Source organism: Choloepus didactylus, chromosome 6, assembly GCF_015220235.1.
Source record: "Choloepus didactylus isolate mChoDid1 chromosome 6, mChoDid1.pri, whole genome shotgun sequence".
Lineage (NCBI taxonomy): Eukaryota > Metazoa > Chordata > Mammalia > Pilosa > Megalonychidae > Choloepus > Choloepus didactylus.
In genome coordinates this window covers 142,494,134-142,509,088 of record NC_051312.1, presented here as the reverse complement: position 1 = coordinate 142,509,088, position 14,955 = coordinate 142,494,134, and positions in this window count along the sequence as shown.

Genomic DNA, 14,955 nt, shown 5'->3' with positions numbered 1-14,955 from the left:
GCCCAGAGCTGCCCCAGACAACCCAGAGGGACAGAAGTGCTTCAAATAACAGGCACACACCACAAAACTGGGCATGGACATTAGCCTTCCCTGCAACCTCAGCCGATTGTCCCAGAGTTGGGAAGGTGGAGCAATGTGAATTAACAAAGCCCCATTCAGTCATCATTTCAGCAGACTGGGAGCCTCCCTACACAGCCCAGCAGCCCAGAACTGCCCTGGGGGGACGGCACTCACCTGTGACATAGCACAGTCATCCTTCAACAGAGGACCCGGGGTGCACAGCCTGGAAGAGGGGCCCACTTGCAAGTCTCAGGAGCCATACGCCAATACCAAGGACTTGTGGGTCGGTGGCAGAGACAAACTGTGGCAGGACTGAACTGAAGGATTAGACTATTGCAGCAGCTTTAAAACTCTAGGATCACCAGGGAGATTTGATTGTTAGAGCCACCCCCTCTCCGTGACTGCCCAGAAACACGCCCCATATACAGGGCAGGCAACACCAACTACACACGCAAGCTTGGTACACCAATTGGACCCCACAAGACTCACTCCCCCACTCACCAAAAAGGCCAAGCAGGGGAGAACTGGCTTGTGGAGAACAGGTGGCTCGTGGATAACACCTGCTGGTTAGTTAGAGAAAGTGTACTCCACGAAGCTGTAGATCTCATAAATTAGAGATAAGGACTTCAATTGGTCTACAAATCCTAAAAGAACCCTATCAAGTTCAGCAAATGCCAAGAGGCCAAAAACAACAGAAAATTATAAAGCATATGAAAAAAACAGATGATATGGATAACCCAAGCCCAAGCACCCAAATCAAAAGTTCAGAAGAGACACAGCACATAGAGCAGCTACTCAAAGAACTAAAGATGAACAATGAGACCATAGTACGGGATACAAAGTCTATCAAGAAGACCCTAGAAGAGCATAAAGAAGACATTGCAAGACTAAATAAAAAAATGGATGATCTTATGGAAATTAAAGAAACTGTTGACCAAATTAAAAAGATTCTGGACACTCATAGTACAAGACTAGAGGAAGTTGAACAACGAATCAGTGACCTGGAAGATGACAGAATGGAAAATGAACGCATAAAAGAAAGAATGGGGAAAAAAATTGAAAAAATCGAAATGGACCTCAGGGATATGATAGATAATATGAAACGTCCGAATATAAGACTCATTGGTGTTCCAGAAGGGGAAGAAAAGGGTAAAGGTCTAGGAAGAGTATTCCAAGAAATTGTTGGGGAAAACTTCCCAAATCTTCTAAACAACATAAATACACAAATCATAAATGCTCAGCGAACTCCAAATAGAATAAATCCAAATAAACCCACTCCAAGACATATTCTGATCACACTGTCAAACACAGAAGAGAAGGAGCAAGTTCTGAAAGCAGCAAGAGAAAAGCAATTCACCACATACAAAGGAAACAGCATAAGACTATGTAGTGACTACTCAGCAGCCACCATGGAGGCAAGAAGGCAGTGGCACGATATATTTAAAATTCTGAGTGAGAAAAATTTCCAGCCAAGAATACTTTATCCAGCAAAGCTCTCCTTCAAATTTGAGGGAGAGCTTAAATTTTTCACAGACAAACAAATGCTGAGAGAATTTGCTAACAAGAGACCTGCCCTACTGCAGATACTAAAGGGAGTCCTACAGACAGAGAAACAAAGAAAGGACAGAGAGACTTGGAGAAAGGTTCAGTACTAAAGAGATTCGGTATGGGTACAATAAAGGATATTAATAGAGAGAGGGGAAAAATATGACAAACATAAACCAAAGGATAAGATGGCTGATTCAACAAATGCCTCCATGGTTATAACGTTGAATGTAAATGGATTAAACTCCCCAATTAAAAGATAAAGATTCGCAGAATGGATCAAAAGAAATGAACCATCAATATGTTGCATACAAGAGACTCATCTTAGACACAGGGACACAAAGAAACTGAAAGTGAAAGGATGGAAGAAAATATTTCATGCAAGCTACAGCCAAAAGAAAGCAGGTGTAGCAATATTAATCTCAGATAAAATAGACTTCAAATGCAGGGATGTTTTGAGAGACAAAGAAGGCCACTACATACTAATAAAAGGGGCAATTCAACAAGAAGAAACAACAATCGTAAATGTCTATGCACCCAATCAACGTGCCACAAGATACATGAGAGAAACACTGCCAAAACTAAAGGAAGCCATTGACGTTTCCACAATAATTGTGGGAGACTTCAACACATCACTCTCTCCTATAGATAGATCAACCAGACAGAAGACCAAACAGGAAATTGAAAACCTAAACAATCTGATAAACGAATTAGATTTAACAGACATATACAGGACATTACATCCCAAATCACCAGGATACACATACTTTTCTAGTGCTCACGGAACTTTCTCCAGAATAGATCATATGCTGGGACATAAAATAGGCCTCAATAAATTTAAAAAGATTGAAATTGTTCAAAGCACATTCTCTTACCACAATGGAATACAATTAGAAGTCAATAACCATCAGAGACTTAGAAAATTCACAAATACCTGGAGGTTAAACAACACACTCCTAAACAATCAGTGGGTTAACGAAGAAATAGCAAGAGAAATTTCTAAATATATAGAGACGAATGAAAATGAGAACACAACATACCAAAACCTATGGGATGAAGCAAAAGCAGTGCTAAGGGGGACATTTATAGCACTAAACGCATATATTAAAAAGGAAGAAAGAGCCAAAATCAAAGAACTAATGGATCACCTGAAGAAGCTAGAAAATGAACAGCAAACCAATCCTAAACCAAGTAGAAGAAAAGAAATAACAAGGATTAAAGCAGAAATAAATGACACAGAGAACAAAAAAACAATAGAGAGGATAAATATCACCAAAAGTTGGTTCTTTGAGAAGATCAACAAGATTGACAAGCCCCTAGCTAGACTGACAAAATCAAAAAGAGAGAAGACCCATATAAACAAAATAATGAATGAAAAAGGTGACATAACTGCAGATCCTGAAGAAATTAAAAAAATTATAAGAGGATACTATGAACAACTCTATGCCAACAAACTGGATAATGTAGAGGAAATGGACAATTTCCTGGAGACATATGAACAACCTAGACTGACCAGAGAAGAAATAGAGGACCTCAACCAACCCATCACAAGCAAAGAGATCCAATCAGTCATCAAAAATCTTCCCACAAATAAATGCCCAGGGCCAGATGGCTTCACAGGGGAATTCTACCAAACTTTCCAGAAAGAACTGACACCAATCTTACTCAAACTCTTTCAAAACATTGAAGAAAATGGAACACTACCTAACTTATTTTATGAAGCTAACATCAATCTAATACCAAAACCAGGCAAAGATGCTACAAAAAAGGAAAACTACCGGCCAATCTCCCTAATGAATATAGATGCAAAAATCCTCAACAAAATACTTGCAAATCAACTCCAAAGACACATTAAAAAAATCATAGACCATGACCAAGTGGGGTTCATTCCAGGCATACAAGGATGGTTCAACATAAGAAAATCAATCAATGTATTACAACACATTAACAAGTCAAAAGGGAAAAATCAATTGATCATCTCAATGGATGCTGAAAAAGCATTTGACAAAATCCAACATCCGTTTTTGATAAAAACACTTCAAAATGTAGGAATTGAAGGCAACTTCCTCAATATGATAAAGAGCATATATGAAAAACCCACAGCCAGCATAGTACTCAATGGTGAGAGACTGAAAGCCTTCCCTCTAAGATCAGGAACAAGACAAGGATGCCCGCTGTCACCACTGTTATTCAACATTGTGCTGGAAGTGCTAGCCAGGGCAATCCGGCAAGACAAAGAAATAAAAGGCATCCAAATTGGAAAAGAAGAAGTAAAACTGTCATTGTTTGCAGATGATATGATCTTATATCTAGAAAACCCTGAGAAATCGACGATACAGCTACTAGAGCTAATAAACAAATTTAGCAAAGTAGCGGGGATACAAGATTAATGCACATAAGTCAGTAATGTTTCTATATGCTAGAAATGAACAAACTGAAGAGACACTCAAGAAAAAGATACCATTTTCAATAGCAACTAAAAAAAATCAAGTACCTAGGAATAAACTTAACCAAAGATTGTAAAGACCTATACAAAGAAAACTACATAACTGTATTAAAAGAAATAGAAGGGGACCTTAAAAGATGGAAAAATATTCCATGTTCATGGATAGGAAGGCTAAATGTCATTAAGATGTCAATTCTACCCAAACTCATCTACAGATTCAATGCAATCCCAATCAAAATTCCAACAACCTACTTTCCAGACTTGGAAAATCTAGTTATCAAATTTATTTGAAAAGGGAAGATGCCTGAATTGCTAAAGACACTCTAAAAAAGAAAAACCAGCGGGAGGACTTACACTCCCTGACTTTGAAGCTTATTATAAAGCCACAGTTGTCAAAACAGCATGGTACTGGCACAAAGATAGACATATAGATCAATGGAATCGAATTGAGAATTCAGAGATAGACCCTCAGATCTATGGCCGACTGATCTTTGATAAGGCCCCAAAGTCACTGAACTGAGTCATAATGGTGTTTTAAACAAATGGGGATGGGAGAGTTGGATATCCAAATCCAAAACAATGAAAGAGGACCCCTACCTCACCCCCTACACAAAAATTAACTCAAAATGGATGAAAGATCTCAATATAAAAGAAAGTACCATAAAACTCCTAGAAGATAATGTAGGAAAACATCTTCAAGACCTTGTATTAGGCGGCCATTTCCTAGACTTTACACCCAAAGCACAAGCAACAAAAGAGAAAATAGATAAATGGGAACTCCTCAAGCTTAGAAGTTTCTGCACCTCAAAGGAATTTCTCAAAAAGGTAAAGAGGCAGCCAACTCAATGGGAAAAAATTTTTGGAAACCATGTATCTGACAAAAGACTGATATCTTGCATATATAAAGAAATCCTACAACTCAATGACAATAGTACAGACAGCCCAATTATAAAATGGTCAAAAGATATGAAAAGACAGTTCTCTGAAGAGGAAATACAAATGGCCAAGAAACACATGAAAAAATGTTCAGCTTCACTAGCTATTAGAGAGATGCAAATTAAGACCACAATGAGATACCATCTAATACCGGTTAGAATGGCTGCAATTAAACAAACAGGAAACTACAAATGCTGGAGGGGATGTAGAGAAATTGGAACTCTTATTCATTGTTGGTGGGACTGTATAATGGTTTAGCCACTCTCAAGTCAGTCTGGCAGTTCCTTAGAAAACTAGATATAGAGTTACCATTCGATCCAGCGATTGCACTTCTCGGTATATACCCGGAAGATCGGAAAGCAGTGACACAAACAGCTATCTGCACACCAATGTTCATTGCGGCATTATTCACAATTGCCAAGAGATGGAAACAACCCAAATGTCCTTCAGCAGATGAGTGGATAAATAAAATGTGGTATATACACACGATGGAATACTACGCGGCAGTAAGAAGGAACGATCTTGTGAAACATAATGACAACATGGATGAAACTTGAAGACATAATGCTGAGCGAAATAAGCCAGGCACAAAAAGAGAAATATTATATGCTACCACTAATGTGAACTTTGAAAAATGTAAAACAAATCGTTTATAATGCAGAATGTAGGGGAACTAGCAATAGAGAGCAATTAAAGAAGGGGAACAATAATCCAAGAAGAACAGATAAGCTATTTAACGTTCTGGGGATGCCCAGGAATGACTATGGTCTGTTAATTTCTGATGGATATAGTAGGAACAAGTTCACAGAAATGTTGCTATATTAGGTAACTTTCTTGGGGGTAAAGTAGGAACATGTTGGAAGTTAAGCAGTTATCTTAGGTTAGTTGTCTTTTTCTTACTCCCTTGTTATGGTCTCTTTGAAATGTTCTTTTATTGTATGTTTGTTTTCTTTTTAACTTTTTTTTCATACAGTTGATTTAAAAAAGAAGGGAAAGTTAAAAAAAAAAAAAAAAGAAAAACAAGGAAAAAAAAGATGTAGTGCCCCCTTGAGGAGCCTGTGGAGAATGCAGGGGTATTCGCCCACCCCACCTCAGTGGTTGCTAACATGACCACAGACATAGGGGAAAGGAGGTTTGATGGGTTGAGCCCTCTACCACAGGTTTTACCCTTGGGAAGACGGTTGCTGCAAAGGAGAGGCTAGGCCTCCCTATGGTTGTGCCTAAGAGCCTCCTCCCGAATGCCTCTTTGTTGCTCAGATGTGGCCCTCTCTCTCTGGCTAAGCCAACTTGAAAGGTGAAATCACTGCCCTCCCCCCTACGTGGGATCAGACACCCAGGGGAGTGAATCTCCCTGGCAACGTGGAATATGACTCCCGGGGAGGAATGTAGACCCGGCATCGTGGGACGGAGAACATCTTCTTGACCAAAAGGGGGATGTGAAAGGAAATGAAATAAGCTTCAGTAGCAGAGAGATTCCAAAAGGAGCCTAGAGGTCACTCTGGTGGGCACTCTTACACACACTTTAGACAACCCTTTTTAGGTTCTAAAGAATTGGGGTAGCTGGTGGTGGATACCTGCAAGTATCAAACTACAACCCAGAACCCATGAATCTCGAAGACAGTTGTATAAAAATGTAGCTTATGAGGGGTGACAATGGGATTGGGAAAGCCGTAAGGACCACACTCCCCTTTGTCTAGTTTCTGGATGGATGAGTAGAAAAATAGGGGAAGGAAACAAACAGACAAAGGTACCCAGTGTTCTTTTTTACTTCAATTGCTCTTTTTCACTCTAATTATTATTCTTGTTATTTTTGTGTGTGTGCTAATGAAGGTGTCAGGGATTGATTTAGGTGATGAATGTACAACTATGTAATGGTACTGTGAACAATCGAAAGTACGATTTGTTTTGTATGACTGCGTGGTATGTGAATATATCTCAATAAAATGAAGATTAAAAAAAAAAAAAAAGGAATCCTGCATCTCAATAACAGAAAGACAAACAATCCAATTAAAAAATGGGCAAAAGACATGAACAGACATTTTTCTGAAGAGGAAATACAAATGGCTCAAAAGCATATGAAAAAATACTCAACTTCACTGGCTATTAAGGAAATGCAAATCAAAACCACAATGAGATATCATCTCACACCTACCAGAATGGCCATTATCCAAAAAACAGAAAATGACAAGTGCTGGAGAGGATGTGGAGAAAGAAGCACACTTATTCACTGTTGGTGGGAATGTAGAATGGTGCAACCACTCTGGGAGACAGTATGGAGGTTCCTCAGGAAGCTAAATATAGATTTGCCATATGACCCAGCTATTCCATTGCTGGGTATATACTCAGAGGAACTGAAACTTAAGACACAAACAGACATTTGCAAACCAATGTTTATTGCAGCATTATTCACAATTGCCAAGAGATGGAAACAGCCCAAATGTCCATCAAAGGACGAGTGGATAAACAAACTGTGGTACATACACATGATGGAATATTATGCAACTGTAAGACAGAACAAAGACATGGATCATGTAATAATGTGGATGAACCTTGAGGACATTATGTTGAGTGAAGTTAGCCAGAAACAAAAGGACAGATTCTGTATGGTCTCACTAATATGAACAGACATTAATGAACAAACTTTGGGAGTTAAAAGCTGACAACACAGGCGACCAGGAGATAGAAAGAGGGCAGAGATCAGCCATTTGATGCTGAAGGACTACAGAATGTTTAGGATTGATTGCATAGATCCAGAAATAGATAGCATAATACTGTGTGATGGTAGCACGGTATTGTAAGTATACTGAACAAAGATGTCTGTGAGTAAAGCTGAAAGAGATGGGATAGGAGAATGTATGACACCAGAGGTAAAGATAGATGATAAAGACTGGGACTGTATAACGTGGCAAAAACTGGAGTGGCCAATGACTGTTACTAAATATACAAATATAAAAATGTTTTTGCATGTGGGAAAGCAAATGAATGTCAACCATGTAGAAATTTGAAAAAGGGATGGTATTCAGGAAAAAACATAATCAAAGCAAACTGGAGTCTATGGTCAACAGTAATATTGTAATATACCTCCATTAAATGTAACAAAGGCAATACGCCAATGCTAAATGTATATGAGAAGGGGATTTAGGGGAGTAATATGGGATTCTTGGTAGTGGTGTTATTTGCTGTCCTTAGTAGTATATTGTATTGTATGACATGTTATTTTTCTTTTTATCATTTTTTCTTATTGCTAAAAAAAAAAGAAACAATTTTTCTTGTAGTAATCAGTATGATCAAATGCTGATTGTGGTGATAAATGTACAACTTTATGATGATACCATGAACAACTGATTGTACACTGTGGATAAATGTATGGTATGTGAATATAACTCTATAAAATTGTAGGAAAATATATATATAGGGGTAAAAGTGTTGGAGAAAACATGGTGAGAGGAATGATGCCTCACCAATATGGACTAACTACAATATGTAAACTCAGAATTGAATCTTAGAACATAGCCTAACGTGGACACAATAATTGTAATAGTCCCTAGATTGTAAGCTCTTATAGCAGTTAACTCTATCCCTGAATTGTAAGGCCTATCTCTAAACTTTGAGATGCTGATCCCCTAGCGTATGTTGTCACAAACATTGGGACTGGCGGTTTGATGTGCTGAGCCCTCGAGCATGGGACATGCCCTTATGAAGCTCATTACCACAAAGGAGAGTCTAAACTTGTATGTAATGGTGCCTAAGAGTCTCCCCCTGAGTACCTCTTTGTTGCTTAGATGTGGCCCTCTCTCTCTCTAACTGAGCCATCTCGACAGGTGAACTCGCTGCCCTCCCCCCTACATGGGACCCGACTCCCAGGGGTGTAAATCTCCCTGGCAATGCAGAGTATGACTCCGGGGGATGAATGTGGACCCGGCATCGTGGGACTCAGAGTATCTTCTTGACCAAAAGGGGGATGCAAAGTGAGACGAAATAGTTTCAGTGGCTGAGAGATTCCAAATGGAGTCGAGAGGTCACTCTGGTGGACATTCTTATGCACTATATAGATAACACCTCTTAGGCTTTAATGTATTGGAATAGCTAGAAGTAAATACCTGAAGTTACCAAACTCCAACCCAGCAGTCTGGACTCCTGAAGACAATTATATAATAATGTAGATTACAAGGGATGACAGTGTGATTGTGAAGACCTTGTGGATCACACCCCCTTTATCTAGTGTATGGATGAGTTGAGGAATGGGGATAAAAACTAAAGGACAAATGGGGTGGGATGGGGGGATGATTTGGGTGTTCTTTTTTCACTTTTATTTTTTGTTCTTGTTCTGGTTCTTTCTGATGTAAGGAAAATGTTCAGAGATAGTTTGTGGTGATGAACGCATAACTATGTTATCATACTGTGGACAGTGGATTGTATATCATGGATGATTGTATGGTGTGTGAATGTATTTCAATAAAACTGAATTTAATAAAAAAAAAAAGGTGATTATTCCGTTATCCCATGTACAAATTTTTGAGTCATATCTTTTCATGAATTTCAGTTTAAGAGTTAAAATATGTCCATCTTTGGTGTATTTTTTTTGGCTTAATTCCAAACTCTAGTTAATCTGTTATCAGGACACTATCCCTGCTGTCTACATTTATATCTCTGTCATAACTTTATCCATCCCTTTTTATTTATCCCATTCTGAATCACTAAAAAGGTTTCTCTCAGGAAGAGCATGTGCTTAGGCCTTGTATATTGTGTCACATTGGATATCTTTGTTTTGAATAATATGAGTTAAAGTTATTCACATTTATTGATGACTGGCATGTTTAGTTTCAAACTGTCTTATGTTTTATAATAATGCATATTTCTTATATTTGCTAGGTTTCTCCCTCTAGAAGATTTGTACTGTTTAATTTTTTAAAAATTACTGTTTAGGTGGTTTTGCATTTCTGTACTATAGATTACCTTTTTTCTTATACCTTTTAATTTTTCCTAGACTCATGTTCTCTTATTTAGCCATTTGCACCCTGGTTTATAATTTACTAGTAACCTTTATTCAATTTACATAGTGGTCAAAGAGTTAATTCGTGTTTTTTTTTCTCTTATTTTCTCTTCCTTCTCTTCCCTTCAATAGTTTTATTATTTCTACTTTGTAAACCTTATTATGTTTTTACATTAGTCCTCCACTTTCATCTCCACTATTGTTTTAATTGGGGAAGTAACTTTATCTATCTTATGTGCTTTTTGGTCCAAAGGAGAACACTGGTTCTTTTTTTTAGCCCCTGACTCCCCCACTGAGCTCACCAGTGGGTCAGGTTAGAGATTTAACAGACTGGTTTGAATAAAGCTGGGAGAACAGTTTCCTAGCCCTGTTTAAGATTTCTCTGACATCGAGACTGGAGATCTTTCAGCAACACAAGGGCTTATGAAATGAATTAAGTTGTATGAACATTTTGGGATTCGTAGAGGATTCACTGAGACAATGGCATGAACAAAAATATCTCTGAAAGTCTGTTAGTCATAAAACCACAAAATCTTCCTTTAACTCTTTCAGGATATAAATACAAATGCCTAGAAGAAGGGTAAACATTGAGTCTAAGTTAGTATCAGTGTCTGTCATTATATAAAAATGCCTTTATTGTGATTCATATTCTATACATTGGAGGCTCATTAATGTCATTGCTAGCCTCTGAATATCTGCATTTATAACAAGTTCCAGAACCAAAGCCAGCCATAATGATATCACTTCTTTACAGTCATGTAAGTTTGCTTCCTTAATTTGAACAGAATCGGAGACTCTTCCACCTTTTCTGACATTCTCTATTTTAGTCAGATAGTTTCTAGGCCTGAGAAGAGCAGGGCTAGGTCTACACATTGTACTTAGCCTGTAAATATACCTCTACCACTACTAAGATATGGAATAATTGTTCCCCAGAAGATATCTTGCATGAATGATAAATGGGAAGACATATGAATAAGAGAATGTGAATTGTTCACAGGTCCTTGGCTATCTTTGGGGTGGACTGTGGAGTTTATTAATCCCTTATTTTATATAGTGCCTCATAATTTACAAAACACTTTGTATTATATATTATCTCATTTTATGATTTCCCTGTGAAGCAGTTCAGGTAAAAATTAGAGCTCTGTTTCACAGATGAGATAATCAAATTTCATTAAGTTTAAAGTGTTTTAACCACAGATAATAAATACCAGGAGTTGGTCTGTGTCTCCTAAATGCCAATTCAGAGCTCTTTTCACTTCTTCATTATGAACAATTCCTGGCATGAAATTCCAAGAGTTTTTAAGTTGACTTCTGAATTAAAGAATGGCTGGACCACAGGGAATGTTCTTCTGATTTTGGTGAGGTCTTCCTTATCATAAAAGTTACAGCTCTAAGCAACTTGGAAAATAAGTTACTTGAATCCTATTATTTTATAAACAAGAAAACTGAGTCTCAGAGTGTCTCAATGATTTCCTCAAAGACATTATTTTGATCAAATGAACATTATATATGCCTAGACCAATGTCTATTACTAACTATAAAGTACAAAGAATAGTTTTCATAGTTAAGACTATTTTTATTATTGGGATAAATTTGGAGTTAAAACATACTGAGTAAATCCAGTTATGAATCAACTGTACTAATACAGTACTGATGTGTAAACTTCAGAATACTTTCTTGAATGCTCTACAACTTAGCTTCAATAAAGAAGAGACTTCCCTGGAGAAGCCTTGGCATTTCTGGCAGTCCAGCACAAGAAAGCTGAGATGGTCCTAAAGTGCTACCATCACCTTTCACAGTGGCTGTCAATCAGGAGAACATATTCCTCAATAGTCCTAGAATGGGAAGTACCTTGTTTCCTTTTCCAGGTGTAATGTGAAAAAATGGACTAAGGCTGCTTAAGACATTGAATGACAAAATGCAGGCACAGAAGCAGAAGGCAGACTAATTACTGAATTCTGGAAATTAAAAATTGGTTCATGTGGAAAGAGTTCATGGAAAATTTTTCTCAGGATCCCAGGAGATTTCTGAACCTTAAAAGTTTCTGAGCCCTTGGATAGGAAGAGTAAGCAGGATTTCCTGGGACACTAAAATCTCAATGATGGACCACCATCGCATTGCCAGACTTTTAGTTTTTCAAGTAATGGCATCCGGACACAATAGGTAAACAATTAAGAAGCAACCAAGAAATCTAACTATCATCTACTATCTGTACCATATCATAAAATGAAAGGGTATTTTGAAGACCAACAACATAGAAAAAGAAGTAGAAATAACCACTAAAAAAGGAGAATCTTTAAATTGGATAAAATTAGCTTTAGGAAAAAGTTACACTGTCTTTACTTTCCCTTCCTCCCCCCATTTTTTCTGTTGACTGATGAAATCTTAGTCAAGAACCAGCAATTGCCTGCAGACTGGCTTTTGGAAATCACCAATCTAATTGCTCTGTGTTCCTGAATCCTTATTGGTAATATGAACATACAAAATAACAGACTTCTTTTAGGACCTTCACTACCCTTGCAACAGACATCAATGAGCCCAGAGAATAATTTGGTTATCTTTTCAGAGGCTTATTAAATGTTTGAGCCTCCAGTAAATCTCTGGGCTCAACAGATCTTGGGGGACTTGGGTATGCCCGAGTTTATATGTATTTCTAATGAGGTCCCTAAGGTTGGAAAACCTCAATTAAGGTCCCACATTACATCATACTCTTGCTTTTAAGATTGGGGAAGAAAATAGCATGATCTGCTTCAAGGCCCAGAGAGTTTGTAGCATTAGATGCCTCTTATATTTTCCTTTTAGCCAACCAAATAATTCAACCATTGAAATATAAAAGTGTTCATCAGGCAGTAGGAGAGACTATGAAAAGCAGCCATCACATTAACAAAACAAGCAATTCCTAAGAACTTCAGTCTCTGTGCAGGATCAGGGTAAGTGCCCAGCTTCCTTGATGGCAATGTACTCTGTCCAATAGAAGGACAGAATGGAGATTAGCAACAATTCACCACAAGCAGCTTTTTTACTTTCCCCAGAAGTATTGATCTGCACTATTCCCTTCACTTGGTTCTGTTCTCTCTTCTCATCTTCTATAAACCTCATCTTGTTTTTTCCTCACAAAGTGGGTTACACTTTTTCTCCTGTTTGAGTGACTCCCAGGCTAAGTTCATCCATCTCTGGTTCAGAGAACCTCACTGGGATTTCTGGAAGACTCTCAAACTGCTGCTTCCTTGAAACACATCTGGTGTATGGATTGATTGTGGTTCCTTGTGTTCTTGTAGAGCAGCCCTCATACATGGGTCTCTAAGCAAAACAGATACAAGGGTAAATACCATCCCAGTGTAGAGTATTTATTTTTGGACAAAATATTACACATAAATTCCTCTCTTCTCTTCTATCTTGCTCAGCTGGGCTCAAGGAGAGAATGCTCTCAGGCCCCCAGGAGATTCCTCCTTCATAGTCCTGCTCTTGGCCTTAGAAGCACTTGTCAGAGATAAACCCAGCCTGAATGAGATAAAGAATCTCCAAGAAAAGGCTTAACACTACCAAACCCTCTCAAGCTTTCCAAATCTAGAGGCTCATACATTTAAAAACCTAACTTTCCATCATCTCTCCTAAGCTTAAAATCTTTTCAACATGCCTAGCAAAGGGAGAGAGTTAGGATGAAGAAAAAACATGTATTTCTGTCTTTTCTTCACATCAAGGTAGTATATTTCTCTCTCTCCATATGATGTTCTTTTCTATATTTAATCATATTAAATATATAATTATATTGTATTTAATATACCATAAAATTATAATTTAAGATAAATTATTATATTTTTGTATATTCACATATTTAAACACATTAAATTTGTTAGTATTTTTAGAGAATGAACTTTCACATGTATTATTTTAGTTGATCACAATAATCCTTTGAAGCATGTATTATCATTCCCACTTTACATGAGATATTGAGGCTTACATTAAATTCCAAAGTTGCTCAAACCTGCAAATTGGTCTGAGTTAATGTCAGCCCTTAAAGTAATGCTGCTTTGACACCAAAGTCTTTCCACTGATTGGTTGAGTAGTTAAGTTTTTTCTCTACTGTTAAGCTCATTTAACCTTTTTATTATCAAAGTAAGCATGGGTAGTACTGAGTTAAACAATGTTGAATAGATTTATTTCTAGCAGAAAAAGAAGCCTTAATTCAGATTCAGAGCCTTTAATGCACAAATGTTAACTATGAGCTTTCTAGAGAGTCATGTACAGGGAAATAGAAGCCCTCCTCTCTCTCTCTGCCTGTCTCTCACTCACTCACTCTTTTTCTATATTAAACATCTTGGTCACTGTTCGGAAATGATGCTCTGGACTATGAACACAGTTTCCTAGGATACCTTTTAATGGTGCTATGGGAAAATACTTTTTAAGTAGTTTTTATTGCGTGTTTAGTATTTTATTAGATGACTGACTTCTCAATAACCAATAACAGACCTCTTTTCCTTCCTCCATATTTTCTCCAAGACATAGTCAATATTAGGTAAAATTAGACATGAAAAATTCGGCCCGTTTTGAACAACCTGTGGATACTCAGTGTCCTTAGGGTGCTCAAATGAGTGAGCCCTTTGCCCCTTTTGTTGCACATCTAGATCTGCCCTTCCTTAAAATGTTTTGAAATCTGGGTCATTGTATAACATCTCATAATTCCCTCCTGCTCTTGTAGTTTCTCATTATCTTAGGTTTTCTCAATGAGTTAAGGAGCAATCAATATTAATAATATGTATTAATTCATTACTTAAGTAAAAGGAGAAGAGCACAGTGGAAAAAAAAAAAAAGTGTTCTGGCACTAAAGCTCCTGGATTCAACTCCTTGCTCCAATCTTAAATCCCCTTTAATTCAGTTTCTTCATCTGTAAAAGACAGATAAAAATAGTACCTCCTTATGGGGTTGTTGAAGAATTAAATTATATAATTTAAGTAAGGTCCTCAAAAATAATATG